The sequence below is a fragment of the Arachis hypogaea genome, chromosome 20 (genome assembly GCF_003086295.3).
Source record: "Arachis hypogaea cultivar Tifrunner chromosome 20, arahy.Tifrunner.gnm2.J5K5, whole genome shotgun sequence".
NCBI classification, from domain to species: domain Eukaryota; kingdom Viridiplantae; phylum Streptophyta; class Magnoliopsida; order Fabales; family Fabaceae; genus Arachis; species Arachis hypogaea.
The window spans coordinates 40,534,892-40,544,442 of NC_092055.1; the positions used below are offsets into that span (position 1 = coordinate 40,534,892).

A 9,551-nucleotide genomic window follows, 5' to 3' on the forward strand; every position below is an offset into this window, starting at 1 on the left:
TTTCATGGACTTCCATCTGAAGATCCTTTTCAGTTCTTAACTGAGTTCTTACAGATATGTGATACTGTTAAGACTAATGGAGTAGATCCTGAAGTCTACAGGCTCATGCTTTTCCCTTTTGCTGTAAGAGACAGAGCTAGATTATGGTTGGATTCTCAACCCAAAGACAGCCTGAACTCGTGGGATAAGCTGGTCACAGCTTTCTTAGCCAAGTACTTTCCTCCTCAAAAACTGAGCAAGCTTAGAGCTGATGTTCAAACCTTCAGACAGAAAGAAGGTGAATCCCTCTATGAAGCTTGGGAAAGATACAAACAGTTGACCAAAAAGTGTCCTTCTGACATGCTTTCAGAATGGACCATCCTGGATATATTCTATGATGGTTTATCTGAGCTATCAAAGATGTCACTGGACACTTCTGCAGGTGGATCCATTCACCTAAAGAAAACGCCTGCAGAAGCTCAAGAACTCATTGACATGGTTGCTAATAACCAATTTATGTACACTTCTGAAAGGAATCCTATGAATAATGGGACGCCTATGAAGAAGGGAGTTCTTGAAGTTGATACTCTGAATGCCATATTGGCTCAGAATAAAATATTGACTCAGCAAGTCAATATGATCTCTCAGAGTCTGCATGGAATGCAAGCTGCATCCAACAGTACTCAAGAGGCTTCTTATGAAGAAGAAGCTTATGATCCTGAGAACCCTGCAATAGCAGAGGTAAATTACTTAGGTGAACCTTATGGAAACATCTATAACTCAACATGGAGAAATCATCCAAATTTCTCATGGAAGGATCAAAAGCCTCAACAAGGCTTTAATAATGGTGGAAGAAACAGGTTTAACAATAATAAACCTTTTCCATCATCCACTCAGCAACAGACAGAGAACTCTGAACAAAATGCTTCTAGTTTAGCAAATATAGTCTCTGATCTATCCAAGGCCACTGTGAGCTTCATGAATGAAACAAGGTCTTCCATCAGAAATTTGGAAGCACAAGTGGGCCAGCTGAGTAAAAGGATCACTGAAATCCCTCCCACTACTCTCCCAAGCAATACAGAAGAGAATCTAAAAGGAGAGTGCAAGGCCATTGACATAAGCACAATGGCCGAACCCAAAGAGGGAGAGGAGGACGTGAATCCCAAGGAGGAAGACCTCTTGGGACGTCCAGTGATCAATAAGGAGCTTCCCTCTGAGGAACCAAAGGACTCTGAGGCTCATCTAGAGACCATAGAGATTCCATTGAACCTCCTTATGCCCTTCATGAGCTCTGATGAGTATTCCTCTTCTGAAGAGAATGAGGATGTTACTGAAGAGCAAACTGCCAAGTTTCTTGGTGCAATCATGAAGCTGAATGCCAAGTTATTTGGCATTGATACTTGGGAAGTTGAACCTCCCTTGTTCATCAATGAACTAAGTGATCTGGATCAACTGACATTGCCTCAGAAGAGACAGGATCCTGGAAAGTTTATAATACCATGTACTATAGGCACCATGATCTTTAAGGCTCTATGTGACCTTGGTTCAGGAATAAACCTCATGCCCCTCTCTGTAATAGAGAAATTGGGAATCTATGGGGTGCAAGCTGCTAAAATCTCATTAGAGATGGCAGATAGCTCAAGAAAATAGGCTTATGGACAAGTAGAGGACGTGTTAGTAAAGGTTGAAGGCCTTTACATCCCTGCTGATTTCATAGTCCTGGATACTGGAAAGGAAGAGGATGAATCCATCATCCTAGGAAGACCTTTCCTGGCCACAGCAAGAGCTGTGATTGATGTTGACAGAGGTGAACTAATCCTTCAATGGAATGAGGACTCCCTTGTGTTTAAAACTCAAGGATCTCCCTCTGCAACCATAGAGAGGAAGCATGAAAAGCTTCTCTCAAAGCAGAGTCAACCCAAGCCCCCACAGTCAAACTCTAAGTTTGGTGTTGGGAGGCCACAACCAAACTCTAAGTTTGGTGTTGAACTCCCATATCCAAACTCTAAGTTTGGTGTTGGAGAGTCTCAACAATGCTCTGAACATCCGTGAGGCTCCATGAGAGCCCACTATCAAGCTATTGACATTAAAGAAGCGCTTGTTGGGAGGCAACCCAATGTTTATTTATCTAACTATATTTTTCTTAGTTATATGTCTTTATAGGTTCATGATCATGTGGAGTCACAAAATAAACAAAAAAATCAAAAACGGAATCAAAAACAGCAGAAGAAAAATCACACCCTGGAGGAGCATCTGTCTGGCGTTCAGCGCCAGAACAGAGCATGGTTCTGGCGCTAAACGCCCAAAATGGGCAGCTTCTGGGCGCTGAATGCCAGAACAGGCATGGTTCTGGCGTTCAACGCCAGAAATGGCACACAAATGGGCGCTGAACGCCCAAAATGGCCACCAACCTGGCGCTGAACGCCCAGAGTTGGGTACAAAGGCATTTTTACATGCCTAATAGGTGCAGGGATGTAATTCCTTGAACACCTCAGGATCTGTGGACCCCACAGAATCATCTCAGGATCTGTGGACCCCACAGGATCCCCACCTACCTCCACTCACTTCTTCTCACCACTCTCTTTCACACAACCCCATAAACACTCTTTCCTAAAAACCCTTCACCAATCACCTCAAACTCTCTTCCCCATCACCTCTTCACCACTCACATCCATCCACTCTTCCCTATAAACCTACCTCATAAACTCCACCTACCTTCAAAATTCAAAACCAATTTCCCACCCAAACCCACCCATATGGCCGAACCTTAACCCCCCCTCCCTTCCCTATATAAAGACCTCCATTCTTCATCAAATTCACACAACACACCCCTCTACACTCTCCTTGGCCGAAACCACATCTCCCTCTCCTCCATATCTTCTTCTTCTTCTATTCCTTCTTCTTTTGCTCGAGGGCGAGCAACATTCTAAGTTTAGTGTGGTAAAAGCATAGCTTTTTTGTTTTTTCCATAACTATTGATGGCACCTAAGGCCAGAGAAACCTCTAGAAAGAGGAAAGGGAAGACAAAAGCTTCCATCAAGGGTCTATAGCTCAGTGGTAGAACATTTGACTGCAAATCAAGAGATCCCTGAGATACCTCAGGGGATACATTTTCTTCCACACAATTATTGGAAGCAACTAAGGGTGGAACATCAAGAGCACTCCATCATCCTTCATGAAATCAGAGAAGATCTAAAAGCAATGAAGGAGGAGCAACAAAGACAAGGAAGAGACATAGAAGAGCTCAAGGACATCATTGGTTCCTCAAGAAGGAAACACCACCGTCACTAAGGTGGATTCATTCCTTGTTCTTATTTCTTCTGTTTTTCGTTTTCTATGATATGTGCTTATCTGTGTTTGTGTCTTCATTACATGATCATTAGTAGTAGTAACTATGTCTTAAAGTTATGAATGTCCTATGAATCCATCACCTCTCTTAAATAAAAACTGTTTTAATTCAAAAGAACAAGAAGTACATGAGTTTCGAATTTATCCTTGAACTTAACTTAATTATATTGATGTGGTGACAATGCTTCTTGTTTTCTGAATGTATGCTTGAACAGTGCATATGTCTTTTGAAGTTGTTGTTTAAGAATGTTAAATATGTTGGCTCTTGAAAGAATGATGACTAGGAGACATGTTATTTGATAATCTGAAAAATCATAAAAATGATTCTTGAAGCAAGAAAAAGCAGCAAAGAACAAAGCTTGCAGAAAAAAAAAAGAAAAAAAAAGGGGCAAAAAAAATAGAAAGAAAAAGAAAAAGCAAGCAGAAAAAGCCAATAACCCTTAAAACCAAAAGGCAAGGGCAAATAAAAAGGATCCCAAGGCTTTGAGCATCAGTGGATAGGAGGGCCTAAAGGAATAAAATCCTGGTCTAAGCGGCTAAACCAAGCTGTCCCTAACCATGTGCTTGTGGCGTGTAGGTGTCAAGTGAAAACTTAAGACTGAGCGGTTAAAGTCAAGGTCCAAAGCAAAAAAAAAAGAGTGTGCTTAAGAACCCTGGATACCTCTAATTGGGGACTTTAGCAAAGTTGAGTCACAATCTGAAAAGGTTCACCCAATTATGTGTCTGTGGCATTTATGTATCCGGTGGTAATACTGGAAAACAAAGTGCTTAGGGCCACGGCCAAGACTCATAAAGAAGCTATGTTCAAGAATCATCATACTAAACTAGGAGAGTCAATAACACTATTCGAAATCTGAAGTTCCTATAGATGCCAATCATTCTGAACCTCAATGGATAAAGTGAGATGCCAAAACTATTCAAGAGGCAAAAAGCTATAAGTCCCGCTCATATGATTGGAGCTATGTTTCATTGATAGTTTGGAATTTATAGTATATTCTCTTCTTTTTATCCTATTTGATTTTCAGTTGCTTGGGGACAAGCAACAATTTAAGTTTGGTGTTGTGATGAGCGGATAATTTATACGCTTTTTGGCATTGTTTTTAGTATGTTTTTAGTAGGATCTAGTTACTTTTAGGGATGTTTTCATTAGTTTTTATGTTAAATTCACATTTCTGGACTTTACTATGAGTTTGTGTGTTTTTCTGTGATTTCAGGTATTTTCTGGCTGAAATTGAGGGACTTGAGCAGAAATCAGATTCAGAGGTTGAAGAAGGACTGCTGATGCTGTTGGATTCTGACCTCCCTGCACTCAAAGTGGATTTTCTGGAGCTACAGAACTTGAAATGGCGCGCTTCCAATTGCGTTGGAAAGTAGACATCCAGGGCTTTCCAGCAATATATAATAGTCCATACTTTGGCCAAGAATTGCCGACGTAAACTGGCGTTCAACGCCAGCCTTCTGCCCAAATCTGGCGTCCAGCGCCAGAAAAGGATCCAAAACCAGAGTTGAACGCCCAAACTGGCACAGAAACTGGCGTTCAACTCCACAAATGGCCTCTGCACGTGCTACACTCAAGCTCAGCCCAAACACACACCAAGTGGGCCCAGGAAGTGGATTTATGCATCAATTACTTACTCATGTAAACCCTAGTAGCTAGTTTATTATAAATAGGACCTCTTACTATTGTATTAGGCATCTTTGGTCTCAGTTTTATTCCATTGTTCATCTTAGGAGACAATTGATCTCGTTTAGGGGGCTGGCCATCTTGGCCATGCCTGGACCTTTCACTTATGTATTTTCGACGGTAGAGTTTCTACACTCCATAGATTAAGGTGTGGAGCTCTGCTGTTCCTCAAAGATTAATGAAAGTACTATTGTTTTCTATTCAATTCATCTTATTTCGCTTCTAAGATATCCATTCGCACCCAAGAACGTGATGAAGGTGATGATTATGTGTGACGCTCATCACCATCTCCCCTATGAACACGTGCCTGACAAACACTTTCGTTCTACATGAAATAAGCTAGAATGAATATCTCTTAGATCTCTTAACCGGAATCTTCGTGGCGTAAGCTAGAATGATGGGGCATTCAAGAGAATCCGGAAAGTCTAAACCTTGTCTGTGGTATTCCGAGTAGGATTCAATGATTGAATGACTGTGACGAGCTTCAAACTCGCGAGTGCTGGGCGTTAGTGACAGACGCAAAAGGAGGGTGAATCCTATTCCAGCATGATCGAGAACCGACAGATGATTGGCCGTGCTGTGACAGAGCATGTGAGCATATCTTTCACTGAGAGGAGGGGATGTAGCCACTGACAACGGTGATGCCCTTGCATAAAGCCAGCCATGGAAAGGAGTAAGACTGATTGGATGAAGATAGCAGGAAAGCAGAGGTTCAGAGGAACGAAAGCATCTCCATTACTATCCCTTTTATTATTTACTTTCGAAAACACCATTACTATTTTATATCCGCCTGACTGAGATTTACAAGGTGACAATAGCTTGCTTCATACCAACAATCTCCGTGAGATTCGACCCTTACTCATGTAAGGTATTACTTGGACGACCCAGTGCACTTGCTGGTTAGTTGTATCGAAGTTGTGAACCATGGTATTGACACCATGTTCTTGGCGCCATTACCAGGGAAAGAAAGAGCCATGAATTTTACATAATTAAAGTGTAATCACGATTACGCGTACCAAGTTGCTCATGTTGCCAGGGATTGTTTGAGCCTGGACATCACAATTTCGTGCACCAGACTGTCCACATGGGGCTGTGGCTGATCCTTGTGTATTTAAGCGTCTAGAAGCCCATTGAATTAATACTTGCCCCAGTTGTTGAACGGTTGCCTGAAATTTAATTACTGTTTCCCTTAGGCGATCCTCTGCTTCTCGGGTTTCCGGACTTGGACATTATACAAAAGAAAGTGGTGGTGATTGGGAGTGATTAGATTGGAATTGGGGTGGTTCTATGTATGGTTCATTTGGTTCATAAGGTGGTTGGTATGGTGGATGTGGGTTAGGGTCATATGGAGGTGAATGGCGGAAAGGGGCTTGTGAGTTTGGTGGTCCAAAGTTATGTTGAGGAAAGGGTTTATAGGCATATGGTGGTGGTTGTTGATAGTCTATTGGAGGTGGTTGTTGCCATGAGGATTGATCAAGTCCTTGTGGCTCCTCCCATCTTTGATTGTTCTAACCTTGATGCCTGTTCTCATTGTAATTCCTTCTTCCTGCAACATAATTGTAACCAGACTCATAGCCAAAGGGGTGAGAGTTCATAGTAGTAAATAAAAAATTAAAAATAAAAATAAAAATAAATTTAAATTAAAAGGTTATTTAAATTTTGAATTTGAAAATTAAATTTTGAAATTTGAATTTTGAAATTTTGAAATTTGAATTTTAAATTTTTGAAATTTGAATATTTGAAATTTGAAATTTGAAATTTGAAAATTTTTAAATTTAAATTTTGAAAATTTTCAAATTTGAATTTTGAAATTTGATTTTTGAAATAAGATAAGATAAGATAAAAATTTTAAAAATAAAAATCTGAATTTTTTTTTTCGAAAAAAATTAATTAAAAATATTTCTGAATTTAATGAAGAAAGAGAAAAACAATAAAATGACACCAAATTTCAAATTTTTAGATCAAAACGAAGAAAACAACTAAGAACAGCTTGAAGGTCAAGATGAACGTGAAGAACAACTTGAAGATCAAGATGAACACTAAGAACAAATTTTTGAAAAAATATTTTTTTTAATAACTAAATAAAAACAAATAACCTCTTAATTTATGAAAAAGCAAAAAATAAAAACAAAAATAAAAAGAAATCAAAAAGAAAAATATTTACAATAACCAATAATAAGGCACACGTTTGCAATTCCCCGGCAACGGCGCCATTTTGACGTTAGGATTTTTGCCACTAAAGAATGTCATAAAAACAGTCGCGTTGTAGATATAGTCTCTAAACCGACAAAAATCCCTTCGTACAAACGTTTTGGTTGTCACAAGTAACAAACCCCTTTGAAATTGATAACCGAGTATTCAAACATCGGGTTGTCTTCTCAAGGAATTGCAGGGAGGTATGTTCTTATTATTGGTTATGGAGATTGTAAACTTGGGGTTTTGAGAATAGGGAGCAAGTAATTTAAATTGCAATTAAAATAAATAAATAACTGTAAAATAAACTTTTGGCAAGGTATGAGAAATTGGAAGTCCTAGCCCAGTTATCCTTATCAACAATAATGAAAATTGACTCTTGATTCCACTTAGTTAACCTTTACTAAAGCAAAGGAAGGTCAAGGGACAAATTGGTTTGATCTTCGAATCCTGTTTATTTCCTAAGAAAAGATTGGGATTATTGAAGTTCAAACCAATTGACAAGATAACAATTATGCTATTGAGTTGGATAACTTCTGGGTTACTGATTCCTTAACCAAGACCAAAAGAGGAAAAGTAAATTTGCTGGAATAAAAATGCCTTCAGATGGAAAGCAATAGTAACATAAATTAAAGAGAGAAATCTTGAATCTGAAATACCTTGAATTATAATAAATAGAACATTCAAATCTTAATCATGAAAAGTTCGTAAGCCAATTAGGCAACATAAATCAAATGAAAATAAAAGTATCAAAATAAAAGAGAAACATAAATTAAAGGAACATTGAACCTGGGATTTGAGAGTCACTCTAAAACTAAGAGAAATCCTAAATCCTAATCCTAAGAGAGAGGAGAGAACCTCTCTCTCTAAAAACTACATCTACTCCTAAAAATTATGAATTATGAGAGCCTCCTTATGAATGGATACATTCCCCCACTTTATAGCCTCTAATCTGTGTTTTCTGGGCCGCAAATTAGGTCAGAAACAGTCCAAAATTCGCTGGTTTCGAATTTTGCCACGTTAGATTTCCGTCACTGCGACGCGGTCGCATGAATCACGCGGTCGCGTCGCCTAGCATCAGAGGAACTATAACATATTATATATCAAATCGAAGCCCCGGACGTTAACTTTCCAACGCAACTAGAACCGCGTCGTTTAGACCTCTGTAGCTAAAGTTATAGCCGTTTGAGTGCAGAGAGGTCAGGCTGGACAGCTTAGCAATTTCTCCAACTTCTTGCATTCCTTCCACTTTTGCATGCTTTCTTTCCATCCTCCAAGCCATTCCTGCCTTATAATATCTGAAAAACACTTAACACACATATCAAGGCATCTAATGGTAATAAGAGAGGATTAATAATAAGCAAATATAAGATCAAATAAGCATGTTTTCAATCAAAGCACATAATTAGGAAGACAAATGTAAAACCATGCAAATAGTATGAATAAGTGGGCAAAGTGTAGATAAAAACCACTCAATTGAGCACAAGATAAACCATGAAATAGTGGTTTATCAGATACGTACAAATTGCGAGCAACTTACCTTTTCCCGCCTTGGTCTCAGATCTTGTCTCAGCAGCCGGTGTTTCCTACAGAGCTGGAGACACGAAAGCCATGCTTCCACGGGATGATCAGTATGTCCCCAATGGGAAGTACCTCCGACTTCCAGCAGCCACTACAAGCCTTTCCACTGCTCCGGTTGAAGATATCCCTCCTTCAACACCACAAGCACCTACAACTGATGAACTGCTCCAGCAGATAATCAAAAGATTGGATCGGCAAGAACAGAAAGCGAAGTTAAGAGAGCGCTGTAACGAGCGCCGATTCAAACACCTCAAGGAGCTACTCAAGGGACACTTCAAGGACTCAGACACCCCGGACTCCACTTCTTTTATCAGCACAGGGAGCCATGATGGTCCCAACTGTGGAGATACTGCTACCAGCCCACCCCTGTTCCTGACAGATGGCACCGAGGACGGTGCAAAGCCTTAAGTGTGGGGAGGTCGGTCGGTACCTGACTTCCGGAGGTAATTTCTCTTCCCTAGCACCAATAAATTAGGATTTTAGTTAGATTTTCTTTCTTTTATGGAATAGGATAAATTGCATAGTAATAGGTTAGTTGCATGCATGTTCTACTTGATTGAAATGACAATAAATTTCTTCTAAGACTTTATCTTTGGAACAAAATTTCACTAATTTTAAAAATTTTTATGATAAATTTGCTTGAAGTTATATTTGGAACATGATGTTTGAGCTAAAGAACACACAACCTATGAGGATTTGAGCCTTTATGCATGGCTACATTATTTAACCATAATTAATTTATTCTTGTGTGTTTACTTCTCTATGA

General features: G+C 39.4%; 1 non-coding gene across 1 annotated transcript; it reads right to left on the reverse strand.

Moving 5' to 3' along the window:
- Positions 1-237: 237 nt before the first annotated feature.
- On the reverse strand, positions 238-345 carry LOC112787354 (small nucleolar RNA R71). Its single transcript, XR_003194772.1, has one exon. It is a non-coding gene; the product is annotated as a small nucleolar RNA R71 (small nucleolar RNA).
- Between the last annotated feature and the right edge of the window lie 9,206 nt (positions 346-9,551).